Source organism: Lolium rigidum, chromosome 1 (genome assembly GCF_022539505.1).
Source record: "Lolium rigidum isolate FL_2022 chromosome 1, APGP_CSIRO_Lrig_0.1, whole genome shotgun sequence".
Classification (NCBI taxonomy): domain Eukaryota; kingdom Viridiplantae; phylum Streptophyta; class Magnoliopsida; order Poales; family Poaceae; genus Lolium; species Lolium rigidum.
The window spans coordinates 23,532,273-23,547,515 of NC_061508.1; positions in this window are offsets into that span (position 1 = coordinate 23,532,273).

Below are 15,243 nucleotides of genomic sequence, written 5' to 3' on the forward strand. Positions count from 1 at the left end.
CAAAAATTGGGAACCGGAGTAGAATATGTTCGTCGATTCGTTGGAAATGTAGCAAGCTGGTACGTCGCTGTGGGGCTGGGCATGGGGAAATGGTCAGTACGAATGTACGATCGTGGTGGCCAAATTGTCATCGTACCAATTCTTCCTTGGTTGGTTCAGCGTATCAGGAAACAAGTTGTTAGTTCCGGGAAGAAATAAGAATACATTGTACACAAGATAATGCAGACGCAACGTACGAGAGTCGATGGTGCTGACAGCCTAGCTCAGGATTTGGAACTTACCCGGCAGACATGGACCGATCGACGAGTGGCACGGTGGCGACAGCGATCTAAGGCTGCTCGCCGACGACGACCGCCTGCAGCAGTGAGGCCTCGATTTGTTTTAGCCCCAACTGCAAGTGCTTTGGAGTGGTTCAGGATCTGCCTGCACTTGTTGCTTGTTGCAAGCTGTGCTAGATTCTGCGAGCAGTAGAGAAATCATCAGACTAGCTTTTGATGATTGAGATTCAGTGAGCCGGCCAGGTACGTTCGTTCTGGCAATCCAGGTGTTCCCGCAGCCGTCTTAGTACTACGGAACTGACGCGAGCACTCAAACTGCAGTTTTATACACTGAAACTGAGATTCTATTGTTCGTCTGAGCGTGGAAGAGACTGAATTACACGCTTGCTTGGTAGTACTACTATGTGTACATAAAGATAAAATAAATGTAGGTATGCAATCTTCGATCATGGAAACATTGTAAAATAGACTCTTGAATTACCCCAAAACTATATATATCTTGATTCTTTAACCTTTTCAAATGAATGGAGAAGATCTTACAATGGGTTGCAATTTTTTTAAAGGGAACCATTCACTGGAATCACGTAGTACCCTTATTCTCGTGACTATTAAGAGTATCCACTTGCTTGCAAGTTGGAGCCAACCAGCCTCTCGAGCTCGTAATCTATCCGTCAATCAATTTTGATTATTTCATGCATATCATTGCTAAACACTTCTGGATCTGGAAATTTCTTAGTCGAGACATATCCTACCTGGCTACGATTCTACATCACAATTATTTGTATCATCTTCTCGCTGCTTCTGAAGAGAGAGTTTGGTGTAATGGTAGAGTATCTTCACTTGTGCCGTGGAGGTTCTCAATTCAAATCGACCTCTTTGAATATAACAAGGGGAAAGCAGCCTATAAATTCACTTCTCACACCCCACAATGTGTGGGAGGTTTGGACATTGGGGTGCCTTCTCATCTTCTTGCTCCTCCTGAATTTTAAGGCTGGCCTCAATTTTTAATGGAAACTAAGTAGTTGATAATACCTAAAGGGAGGAAACATACGCGAATATAAAGGGCAGATAAAAACCACCCTATGATGAGAAGTACTCCATCTGTTACATAATTCTTGCCTCAAATTTGAATATATCTAAACATATTTTTGTGAATAGATACATTTAAATCTGGATTACCAAACAAAGTATCTAGCTAAATATTCATCAATGATGTTTCTTTTGTAGGCTCGCTCTGTATTCATGATCGTAAATGTATTTAGCCCCATGTCTCTCCAACTACATTTTTGAAAAATATTCGGTGATACATGATGAGGGATATATTCATCACTTTCTTTGAGGGAAGCACCCCTGCCACTATAGCAGGCAGCCACTGCTTGAGTTGGTAGATGACATGAGGCATCCTATAATGGGAAGTTTCCACATGTTTGGTGTACAAAACAAAACGGGAAGTTTTTACTAACAAATTTATCATCTATTTATCTATTTATTTATCCTGGACCAAATGATGACAAGAAAACATAACCCGAAGTCTGAAACTAGATTTAAGTTGTTGCTGAAATTGAACAACGAATGATTAGAGATATCTTGAGCGACTTGGTTAAATAGCAAGTGTATAGTCTATAGTAGGAGGTGTGTATACGCTGGACTTATGGTGAAGCCATTGTACACTAAGTGAGAATACACACAACAATGTTTTTTACTAGGTTGGGCCGTCTTTATGAAGCACGCTTAATCCTACGTTAGGAGAGCGTCAATGGGTTGATCATTGACCCCGGGCCGTGGACACTTCTAGGGGCAAAGTTAACTACTGCACTCATCGGTGACTTCTTGGATCTGAAAATAGAGTTTGTGTTGGAGCTCTACCAGTCTCCTCCTCAGAACTACCCTTCATGGTGGTAGGTAGAAGAGTAAAATGGTAAAGCTTGTTCCATAGCACATGAGGGATGTGGATGAGAGAGGAGGTGTGCCATGGTACATGGTGGGCTTGCCTAACTAGGCCTTCACCTAACGGGCTTCTTGCTTCACGGGCTTCATCTTTGATCTCGTCTTTCATCTTTGTCTTGATCTTTGACATGTTGACCATGCCATGACTTGTTGACTAATCTTAGGCTCTTAGCTTGCTTTTGCTTAAGTTTTATCCACTTAGGCACCTAGTAGGCTTTGGGGGGGGGGGGATTAAGAGGATGAAACTTAGTCTACAACACCATCTGTTGTGGGTATACTTCATAGGTGTACCATCGACAGTGCCTAGATCCGGCAAGCCCTGGTGGCCCACAGACGGTGATGAGGCATGTGGCCCATCGGGCGGCCCAGTTGCTGTTGATCGTGAAGGAAGAAGTCCAGCCCGGGATCGGCGGGCCGGATCCGCACCGACATAGGAGTAACCCGGATCCATGGAGGCCCATGAGGAACCCGGATCCGATGCGACGTATATGGAAGGCGGATCCGTGACGTGCACGGCAAGATATTGTACCGTAGTTAGGCTATCCGTAATCCGGCTAGGACTCTCCATGTAAACCCTAGATTCGTGCGCCTTTATAAGCCGGATCCCGGAGCCCTAGAGGCACAACCACAACTCATTGTAACAACGCGAAAGCGCCCGGATAATTCCGGACAAGCAGCGGTAGGCCCTGTCATCGTGCAGGTGTTCCGAAGCTGGGTAACTCGCGTACCACCGTCCCGTGTGCACTCCGCCCTATGGCCCCTACTTCTTCTCCCCCTCGTGAGGATCCCTCCTCCGGGGTACCGTCGATTAGGCAACGACAGTTGGCGCCCACCGTGGGGCCTGCGGCGTCTCGGAGGCCGGAGCCGGGAGGGTTCCGCCATGGGAAGCTACGACGACACCATCGGCGTGGGGCGTGTCCTTACTGCCGGAAATCTGCCGATCGTCCCTCCGGATGAGTGTTGGATTCCGGCTAAACCGACCCCATCAAGCTCTCCATCGTCCCGGTTGGCGGCATACACATCTTCATCGGGAAACCGTCGATTCCGACGGAAACCCACCAGTAAGTAAGCGCCGACGCGACCGCCGGCGAGCGAGGACGTAGTCGCGAAGATCCGATCCGAGACGCCGGAACTTCCTAGCGAAGATTCCGCCTTAGATCCGGAAAAATCAAAACCCACCCAATCCGCCCCTGAGCAGGAAGTAACGGTGGAAGACCAATGCGGATCCGCACGGGTCTCCCGGGTGTTAGAGAAGCAAAGGTGTCACTTCGTACACTTCTTGGCCCATACCGCCGGAACCGCCCCTCATGGAGCCGGGCCGGTCCCGAGCGAGTCGAGGCCCCGGAAAACAACGCTGCTCCGGATCAGCGAGGAGGCCGTCGGAGAAAGCGAGACTCCGGCTGAAGAATCGATTTTGGGTAATCTGAGCCCAATTTCGGAGACTCCCCGTCCATGGAATCCGATGACTTCGTCACGCAAGCTAGGGAGTACGGTTTCGGCGACCAGCACGAAGTCGACTCCGCCCGGCCCTAAGCGAGGTTCTCGCAGCCGTAGCGGCGCTTGGAGAAGACGGATCCGAAGCGGCAGACACTCAATCCGACCCCCAGCCATCTCACCATGGATCTCCGATGTCGCGGGAACGGCCCCGTAGGGATCCTTCCTCGGAGAGCCTCCTGTCGCCTGAAGAGATAGTCGCACAAGCACGCATGGATTTGGTCGCAAAGTCGAGACGTCCTCAACAAGCCAATAACCCCGGCGATGCCGCAGATCCGGAGGCTTTAGAGGCCACGAGAAAGGAGATGCTGGCCATGGCCAAAAAGTTTGCCAATACCGCGGCTGCTATATTGGATGAGAGGAAGAAGCCGCACGGATCATGGATCGCTTTGAAAGACAGGATCGCGAAGTCACCGCAACGCTCGAGCAAGTGAAGAGTATGAGAGCGGAGTGGGAGGTGAAAATGACCTACGCACAGGCGGAGGCTGATAGAATCGTCAGAGAAGCAATCCCTCCCCACTTCGCAACCCCTGCCGAACAGCAGCCGCTCGCTACCCCAAAGGACAACTTGGCAAGAGCTGCGGAAATTCTGAAGAAAAGTGACGAGGAGGTTGACATCAACTACTTGCGCACACTCGTCGCTTCGGCGGTTAAACAGCGAGCAAGGCGGATACTTCGCGCAAGTTGGAATCTAACCCGGAGCATTGCGTCTCCACTGCGCGAAGGACGCCGCAACAATCGCCATCGAGATGACGAGTCGCGAGCCGGATCCTCGGAACGCGGAAGGAAAGCCGGGAACACCCAAATCCGATCCCCGTACCATCAAAGACGCCACCGTCGGATCCGAGAAAGGGAAAGGATGCAATGTACTCCGGACGAGACAAGTACCGCAACGCCTCTCCTCCGCCTAATGGTTACCCACGTCCCCCTCGTCGCCGTAGTCCAGTCGGAAACACCGGGCCTCAAGGGCATGGTGGAATTATTATCCGCGACATCGTGATGCCTTCCGGAAGCCGGAACAGGGAGCGCACGCCGGAGCCTCGCCGGAATCAGAACAATGATCGTGAGCCCGAGCCTAGGAGGAGCCGGAATGAGGAGCGCGAGCCGGAGCCCCGCCGGGCCGGACGACCGGGGCAGCACGGCGTCATGGCGAAGGCAGCCACGGGAGCCGGAGCCGGCACCGGGAGGGCCGGGGAGAATCTGCGGCGGAAGCGAGAGGTCGGATCGGCCCCCTCGCAGGTCTCCTCACCACCACCTAGCGGTGGCGGCGGAGGTGGAGGCGGAGGCGGTGGCCGGAGATCTCGCTCTCGCTCGCAGTCCCCCGTCACGGCTCGCGCGACGCGGCGGGAACGCCTCAACGAATACGGAACCGACTACATCGGACCGAAGTGCTTTGGCAGGATGATTCGAGAGGAGCCGAAGCCAAGGAGCTCCCTCAAGTTACCCGGAAACCTGAAGCATTATGATGGCACCGAAAGGCCGGATACCTGGATCGAGGATTACTACAATGCAGTAACCTTCGCCGGAGGAACCCCTAACATCGCCTGCCGCATGCTCCAGTTGTATCTTGTAGGACCAGCCCGGATCTGGCTCGAGCGACCTCGAGAAAAACTCCATCTTTTGCTTGGTTCGACACGAAGACCGCTTTTGAGAAACACTTGGAGGCACCTACAAAAGACCCGCCTACAGCAAGTGATCTACAAGCTTGTATCCAGAAGAAGGGAGAAACCTCAAGAAACTTCCTCACACGATGGTTGGCATGCGAGGACGAGTGCGAAACGTCGATCACACCACTCGCCATGTACGCCTTCATTGGTGGATTGCGAGAGAGGAGGATTGCTGAGGCATAAGCTCACATGTTTAGCTAACGCCAACAATCTGACCTTGGACGAGATGATCTCCATTGCCAGTGATCACACTGCCGCCGATGACGACGCAGGCGGGGATCTCGCAGCCACAGCAATTCCCCTGCACCAACAAAAGAAGAACCGTGATAATCGGTAACAACGACGGCCACAAACGCAAAAATCCCGATGACCGGAAAGAGTGGCGGATCCGACATGGTCGCCATGGCATTCCAACGCGGAGGATCAGGAGGCGGAAGAGGACGCGGCCGTGGAGGCGGAGCCGGCAGGGGTCAGCAGCATACCTCCGAGGTCACTGCTGGCGGATCCCGCGCTCCGCAAACCTACGAGGAGTACGGAGACATGCCCCTGCTCGGCCCACTTGGATCCGGCTACGGGAAGTCCACGCACACCAACCGCAGCCGCAAGTGGGTCAACGACCTAAAAAATGACCGGAGGCGAGGATACAAGCGAGCCGGAAGCACCGCCCACGCGGCAAAGGAGGCAAGGGCAAGAACAAGGACAAGGAGGAGGACAGGTTCGAGGCGATGGACGAGGATGATAACTCGCCGGATCCCAAAGCCGGATCCGCAGGTAAATCCAACCCCTTTGAGAAAAAGAGCGTGGGGGCTTACCACACCTTCCTCGGAACCCCCACGATCCGCGCTACAAAATCAGCTACCCGGATCCCGAACGCCACGGTTCACGGACGTGCCGCAGATATGTCGGGTGGTCGGAAGTTCCGTGCACATTTGACAGGGAAGATCATCCCGCCATTGTGCCAAAAGAATACTACGCCTTGGTTGTGAGTCCCCGCATAGACGGGTATGACTTCTCCAAGTGCCTCATGGATGACGGAGCCAGCTTGAACATCATGTACCTGGAGACTCTGGAGCGGATGAACCTCACCAAGGAACAGCTCAAACACAGTACCACTGAGTTTCACGGCGTGGTTCCGGGTAAGAAGGCGAACTCCCTCGGCAGCATCACACTCCCCGTGGCTTTCGGCGATGTTCATAATTTCCGCGAAGAAAAGATCACGTTTGAAGTGGTGCCCTTCAAGAGCTCCTACCACGTCATCTTCGGCGAGGCCCACCTACCACAAGTTCCACGCAAGAGCGTGCTATATCTACAACAAGCTCAAGATGCTGGGTCCCAATGGAATGATCACCATAACCGGAGACTACAAAAAGGCTCACGAGTGCGAGTTGGGCGAAGCCGCCTTCGCGAGTCCGTCATATCCGGAGAAGAGCTAAAAGGCTACGGGGCCGCGGTGGATCCGGCCGAGATGCGAGACCACCAAGAAGCGAGATCTCCGAACAGAAAAACTCCTTCGGGGCCGCGATTGAGACCAAGAAAGTCGGCTTCAAGGAAGATGACCCTAGCAAGCAAGTCTCGATCGGAGCCAACATGGACCCCAAATAGGAAAGCGCGCTCGTCGAGTTCCTCCGCGCTAACATGGATATCTTCGCATGGCAACCTTCGACATGTCCGGAGTACCTAGGGAACTCGCCGAGCACTACCTCAACATAAATCCGGGGCTAAACCGGTGAAGCAAGCTATGCGACGCTTTGGAGATAAGAAGCGCCGCGCCATAGGAATGGAATTAGCAAAGTTACTAGAAGCAGGTTTTGTAATAGAAGTTATCCACACCGATTGGGTCGCGAATCCCGTCCTTGTACCCAAAAGAACACTGAAATACTAAGAATGTGCATCGATTACTCCGGCTTGAACAAACATTGCCCGAAGGATCCGTTCCCCTGCCGCGCATTGACCAAGTCATTGATTCGACGGCGGGGGCGGAACTTCGTGTTTTCTTGATGCGTATTCCGGGTACCATCGGATCCGGATGAAGGAATCCGACCAAAAGGCGACTTCATTCATCACCCCGTTTGGCACTTCTTGCTATGTTACTATGCCTTTTGGTTTGAAAACGCAGGTGCCACCTACCAACGTACGATGCGGCGATGCACGAAGGACCAAATTGGCCGGAATGTGCACGCCTACGTCGACGACATCGCGGTCATGACCCGGAAAGGATCCGACTTGATCGGCGACCTCACGGAAACCTTTGAGAATCTCCGTCGGTACAAGATGATGTTGAATCCGGCTGAAGTGCGTCTTTGGCGTGCCGGCCGGAAAACTCCTTGGCTTCATAGTCTCTCACGGAGGCATTGAGGTTAACCCGGAAAAGATCAAGGCAATCACGTGTATCAAACGGCCAACTTGTCTCAAAGATGTGCAACGACTAGCTGGTTGTGTCGCAGCAATCGATAGGTTTGTTAGCCGTCTTGGCGAGAAGGCGCTACCTCTGCACAAGTTGTTGAAGAAAACGAGACAAATTTGTGCGGGACGACGCAGGTGACGCTGGCTCTTCGAGGGTTGAAGGAAATACTTACCTCCCCGCCTATCCTGGCAGCCCGGCGAGTCAGAGCCAATGCTCCTTTATCTGGCAGCTACCAACAAAGTCATCAGCCTCGTCATTGTGGTGGAGCGAAAGGAAGAAGGTCATGAATATGACGTCCAAAGACTAGTCTACTACATAAGCGAGGTGCTGACGGAGTCAAAGCAAAGATACCCTCACTTTCAGAAGCTAGCTTATGGAGTTTTCCTAGGCAGCCGGAAGGCTGAGACATTACTTCCAAGAGCACCCGATAATGAGTTGTGAGCAAAGCTCCGCTGTCAACAATTCTCAACAACGCCGACGCAACAGGACGGACGGCTAAATGGGGCATTGAATTATCCGCCTTCGACATCGCCTACAAGCCAAGGACTGCGGTAAAATCCCAAGTCCTGGCAGATTTCGTTGCGGATTGGACGAAGCTCCGGATGCAAGTCCGGAGCCGGAACCGAAAACATGGGTCATGCACTTCGACGGATCCAAGCAGCATCAAGGCTCGGGAGCGGAGTCACCCTGAAGTCCCCTACCGGAGAAGAACTACGAGTATGTTACGCAGATCCACTTCGAAGCTACAAATAACATGGCGGAATACGAGGCTCTACTACACGGATTGCGCATCGCTAAGGAAATAGGGATCAAGCACATCATTTGTTGCGGAGATTCCGACACAGTAGCACAGACAAGTAGCGGAACCTGGAACGCCGAAATTCCGTCATGGCGGCCTACGGAGACGAAGTTGACGAGATCGCCAAGAGCTTCCTCGGATACGAAGTCAAGTACGTCGAGAAGAGACGACAATACGGCGGCGGACATGCTATCCAAGCTCGGATCCGGCAGAAAGCCAATTCCGCCTGGAATTTACCTAGAGCATCTCCAGGATACCCTCGGTGAAGGGCGCTAACCCGGAAAACCCGAAGTGGCGGTGTCTCGGCTAAAGAGGCATTGGCTACCATTCCGGCTTGGACACAGCCTTTCCTGGACTACCTCATCGATCAGAAATTGCCGGAGGACGAGGTCCTCGCACGCCAGATCATCAAACGAGCACGATCCTACACAATTGTCGATGGACAGCTCTACAAACGAAGCGCAACGGGGGTATTTCTCAAATGCGTCTCCAATCAAGATGGCATTGAAATCCTCAGAGAGATCCACGCAGGGGACTGCGGGCACCATGCCGCTCCCGGGTCACTCGTTGCAAAAGCTTTTCGGCTAGGCTTTTATTGGCTCACGACTAAAGAAGATGCTTGATAAGATAGTCAAGACCTGCCGAGGTTGTCGGTACTACGCTACTCAACCAAACGCTCCGGCCCAAGAGCTGAAGACCATACCTATCACCTGGCCATTTGCGGTGCGGGGGCTCGATATGGTTGGTAAGTTAAAACGATCATCTCCTGGTGGTTGTGAATACCTCCCGGTCGTTGTTGACAAGTTCGGCAAGTGGATCGAGGCCAAGCCGAGTGAGAAAAGCCGACGGTGCTACGGCACTAAAATTTGTCATCGGCCTCGTAATGAGATTCGGCATCCCACACGGCATAATCACGGATAATGGCACAAACTTCGCTCGGGGAGAATTGAAGGATTCTTTGTGAGACAATGGGGATTCGATTGGACCTTGCATCTGTGGCTCACCCACAATCCAATGGTCAAGTCGAAAGAGCTAACGGTCTAATATTATCAGGAATCAAGCCACGCCTTGAAGAACCGTTGCGACGAGCAGCTGGAGCTTGGGCCGATGAACTAGACGCTGTTTTGTGGAGTTTGCGAACTACCCCTAACAGGTCAACAGGGTTTACCCCTTTCTTCCTGGTATACGGATCCGAGCGCGTGATTCCCTCCGACATCATCCACGATTCACCGCGAGTTTCCGCCTATAATGAAGAAACAGTCGGCGAGGCCGGATGGCTATCTCGTGGACCTGATTGAAGAAGCTCGGAACCTAGCTGACCGGCGCTCCGCCATCTACCGGCGAAGCTCGACGCTATCACGGTCGTCGAGTTCGGAAACGCTCCTTCATGGCCGGAGACCTGGTCCTCCGCCTTCGACAGGTGAAAGACCATAAGCTGCAATCTCCATAGGAAGGACCCTTTGTCGTTAGCAAAGTGCTTCATAACGGATCATACTACCTTGTCGATTTCCGCGAGCTGAGGGATAGACACCGCTAAGCGGCGCCGGAAACGCAAGCGTGAGGATCCGGATGACATCTATGATGAAACAGATCGCCCTTGGAATATAGCACAGCTACGTCCTTTCTACACTTAGCATATTTTTCCGAGTTACAAACTCTGTAATAGTTATACATGATCAATGAAATAAAAGCTTATGGTTCACTCTTTGAGTCTTTTACCTCCTTTACTTGTTCATTTTAGATCGTGTATGTTTTTTCCGACTAAAACCGCAGAGCTGGATATTTTCCGCCTAGGCGTGTATAAAAGTTGTGATTTCTAAAATCGTCCTTTAGGACGTAAGCTTAAGTTTTCCGATTAAAGTTGTTATCTGTTGCGAACTCGTGGATTCCTAGTAGCGATTTCCGGCACCTATGCACGAGGGCTTGTTTCCGCGGTTATGGACGGATTGCCATTGGGCTTCGTCGCCGGCCGGCGAGCATCTCCGGCTAAGGTTTTCCGGCTCGTGGAAGGTCAAGCGGGCAAGCCGGAAAATAACGAGATCAGCACTTGCTTTCCGACATAAAACGAAACATGCACATAATATTAAACGGATAGCGAGGATAAGTGTTTCCGCCCCATGCATAATCGTTTCGTTCCTAGCTACTTAAGAATTTAAAGTCTTATTACAAACCCTCGTCGGGGCCAAAATGATGCATTGTTTTTCCCGCAGGAATAAAAGTTCTCACTCCCCCTTAGCTGGAGAAATCTTGCCCTCTCGGATCTTGTTCCTTGGCGCCTTCGGCCGGAGAAGACACATCTTCTTCACTTTCTTTTTCGAAGCAGCGGCGCTGGTCTTGGGTTCCTCTTGGGGAGCTTCCTTGGAGCTGGTCCGGGTAAATTGGGTTCCGGATTCCGCAGGTCGCGCCTTGGCAGCAAGCTCCTTCCGAAGTTCCGCTTCTAAGGGCTCGTCGCGAGGAAGGACGACCTTGTCGTAGAATTCCTCGTGCCGGATCCTGCGCGCGATACGGGTGTCGTACCCGCTCACTGCATCCAGCAGCGCGTTGACATCCGCATCCGGAGGAACGCCCGTGGTCACTTCATCAAGATCAAGACCTGGAGTATGTGCCAGGCACATGGTCAAGGCCATTGCAGCTGCGCCTCGGGCTGAGGATGCTTGCAGATCTGTCACCAGTTCCGGTAGGACATCCATCTTCCTGATAAGTTTCCGGACGTCGCAAGTACGGCTCCTCTTGATGGATAAGTTGTAACATATCTTGCGGGAGGCGGAGATGAGATCTTTGCAGTCATCACCCGCAAGTTGAAGAAGGTCGTCACGTGGGTACAAATTCCGGCGCTCTTCAGAATACCCAAGCGGCTCTGCATAAAACAGTGGGGATATAAGCATACAGTTTCAAGCATAAAGTAAAACGTCGGAACAAATATCTGGGCAAGGTTCTAGTATCGGTACCCAAGATGTTCTCATTGAGCAAGTCCCAGTGTTGCTCCGTCGTCTTCATAAATTTCCGGAGTCCATTGAGCTCTTTTTGCTGAGATTTGATGGTCTCACTGTCAACACTCAGCTTCAATTTCAGCTCGCCCTTTTCCTTGATATGCTCGGAGTTTTTCTCCGCCAGCTGCTTTTCGGCTTGCTCCCTCTTAAGTTCCGCCTCCTTTAGCTTCGTCTCCAAGTATTGGTACGAGGAGCGCAGGTTCTCAAGTTCGGTCGAAGCTGTTGCCGGGGAGGAGGATGCGCCTAAAATAGCATAAGTTAACGGCAATTTAAAGTCGGAATTTGGTTAATGACGAAGAAGGCGGAAACCAACCTTGGGCGTCCGCCGGTTGCTTAGCCAATTCTGCATTCTCATCCTTCGAGAGTCCGGATATTTTCCGCCGACTCGGAGTAACGCGGCGTTGCAAGGCAATGTTCTTGTGCGGCTCATAGTGCAGCGCCTGTCGTTCCTGAAAATTTTAAACGAGTGCGGGAGTAAAAATTCCGCCTATAGCGATGGTTTCTTTTAAAAGCATCATTGCCGGAACCTTTCCGCCATAATGCTTGGGGGCTACTTGGTTCATTCTAAAAAACTTTCCCGGAAGTAATCTTTTTCTAAGCATCTAAGTGCTAACTACTTTTTCGATTTTCGCTTACATGCTTGGGGGCTACGGGGAGTACCTTTTGCTTGCGAGATGAGTTGGTCGCAGAACTGGCCAACATTTTTCTTGAAGTCCTGGATTTCAGACGTCCCGGAATCAGGTTTCCCCCAGGCGTTGTTAAGCATGGCGTTAAGCAGGTCTTGTTGAAGCTCCCACTTCTCCGCCTCAGTCAGCTTATTGAAAAACTTAGTGGCATAGGCCTTTGGGGTGGAAGTGATGTCAGCCGGATCTCCAAAGTTCTTCGGAAAAACGACCATGTCGCCAGCACCTTCTCCAGCCTTTCTCGGAAGAAGTTATTTCAACCTCTCCTTGGACTTGTTTTTCCGCCCCTTCTTGGGCTGGGCCTTTGGCCTTAGGGTCTTCTTCGTCCGCATGCTCGCTGCTAACCGGAATTATTTCCGGTGGGGTGCTTGCGACAGGTGGGGGAGATGGATCCGCCTGAGGGGGCGACGGTTGGGGAGTTGGGTGGGAGACGCTTGGTGGAGCTCGGAGTAGAGGGACCAACAGCTGGAGATTTCTTCTTATATTTTGTGATGGGCTCTTGGCTGGTGGTCCGCGTGGCGGCGATTTTCGGATTCCTGCGAACAAGTGAAAGGGTTTAGACAAGAAATAATTTCGTTGAGTTAAAATCGCATCATGTTCGGAAACTTACGGGGCGCCGGGGATGATGGGGCGTGTGCCTTGGCCGGCCGTCGAGAGCATCCTTATACGTGCACGCTCCGCTTTCCTTGAGTCTAGCGGAGGTGGTTTTACCGTCTTCGGTTTCTTGGCGGAGGCCTCGCCGCTAGCTCCGGCTTCAGAGCCGGAAGCCTTGGCGCGGGGACGCTTTGTAGGTCGAGGGCCGCCTTGCGAGGTGCTGTTCCTCTTCCTCCTCGTCGTCATCCGGAACCTCCTCCGCCGTGTCTTCGGTGACGGGGACGCGGAGAATGGTGCGAAAGTCCTCCTCCGCCAAAGTGTTGAGCTGGAAGGAAGATGCATAAAAGTTAAGTTAAACATCCAAAAAGTTGTGAAGTTTGGAGCAACGAAAAGAACAAAGCTTACGGAGGACATCGGTCGTTTGTATAAATGTCTTTGGTCGGTTCCGGGACCTCGTTGGCCCCTCGGAATCTTCACCAGTGTCTTGATCCTTCTCTTCAGAGAGTCGGCCGGAAGGTCGTGGCGGGTAACCCGAAGAAGATCATCCGCCCCGGTATAAGCGCACATCAGGCGCGCGTTGTAGCGTAGAGGCTGGATTCTCCGAGAAAACCAGCTGAGTGTGAGCTGGGCTCCGGTTAGTCCGTCGTGGACTAGCCAGGAGATTCTCCGTGCAGCCTTCTCCCGGGAGTGGGGTCCGGGCGAGCGAAGGGACGAAGCTCCCGGCTTGCAAGCTCTTCCGGAGGTTCGTTGACAAAGCGGGGCGGGCCTTCATGGACCTTCGGAGCCGAGGCATTCTTCTCATAAAACCATCCGGCGTTCCAATGCCGGACGGATTCGTGTGAGTCATGAGGAGGGTACATGCGGCTAGGGCGGAGCATAAACGTCATGCTTCCGCGAGTTCACCATAGCTTTCTCTTTGGTTTCTTTCTTCACCCGGAAAAGAAGCGCCACAACTTGACGTCCGGCCGGATCCCAAGATGTCCTTCGCGAGAGAGTCACGAAGTTGGACAAGAGAAGGTATGAATTTGGGCAAATGTTGTGGGGCTGGAGCCCGTAGGTGCTGAGGATGGAGAGAAAAAATTCCGAACAAGGAAGTGAAAGTCCGCGTTCCACCCAAGCCTTAGTCATGACAACTTCTCCGGTTTCTGGCTTGGGGACGACGGAATCACGTGTGAAACTCCAATGTGAGGAGATCATTCCTTCGTTCTGGAGCTCTCTAAGCTCCACATCGGTGGTTTCGCAAGGCCACCATTGACCCCGTTCTCCTTCGCGGATCCGGGCCTTGGACGCCTTCTTGTTTCCGCCTCCCGCACCTTTGCATGCCATCCGAGCTTGTCCCTCGAGTTCTTCTTGGAGCTCTTGGAGGGTAGGAATCCGGCTTGGAGCGGTGCTTGGAAGATGCGGAAAAAGGTTGAGCTAGTCCGATGTCGGAAACATACGGCGGCAGGAATGATATAGGATCCGGGCATATGGGTTCTATCTGATTGGGATCCGGGCTACTCGAAGAGCTACCAGTGCAAAGTGACGATTCGAGTGGCATGCTTCCGGCTGCACCCATACAAAGTGTTTGAGTACCCGGATCACTAAGTCTATCCTGTACACTAGGTTGTCTTCTACAAGGCCGGCGTACTTACCGCTAATGGCGCGGTGGCTCGACGGAGCTCCGGCGGTGATGAGGTCGCCGAACTTGAAGGAAATCGACCCGCGTGACCACGAATCGGCGGCGGAGCGAGTTTCTCGTTCAAACGTGAGAATCTTGGTGTGAGGGGAGCCTTGGTTCGGCGGCGGGCGAAGTTCACCGTGACAAAGATCGCCGGAGTCGAGATGGGCGGCGCAGGCGCGAGGAGGAAGACGACGTGGTGAGAGGGGGTGAAAGAATGAATTTTTACCGGGCCGCGGGGTATTTATAGGCCGCGCTCGGAGATTCGGGATCCGGATCCAACGGTGGAAACTGAACGGCCGCGCCGTTGGATGGATGACACGTGTTTAGGTCAAATGCGGTAAAACGACGTGGAGGTAATTTAACCATGCATTCCCGAAAATTCCGGTTGAAGATTTGCATCTGCGAAAATTTAGCGCGGGAAATAAGGAAGTTGTGCGCGGGAAAAATGGAACTTCCGTTGTTGCGTGTGATCTGAAGATGAAGGATTTCCGAAGCCGTTTGAGTCTCTTAAGATTCCGGGTAATTTCGTGAAGATCAGTTGTTTCTCATTCGGGCAGGGAGTAACCCGGAAATGTTCTTTTGAACGTCGATGGATGAAGTCCCGCGGGGTGGAAGCATTTTCCGGCTATAAGTTGGAAAAAAGAAGAAAATGTAAAGTTGGAGCTCTTCAAGTTTCTCCGCGTTACCAACGTTTGCCGGAGATTATAATGAACCAGCAAGGCGG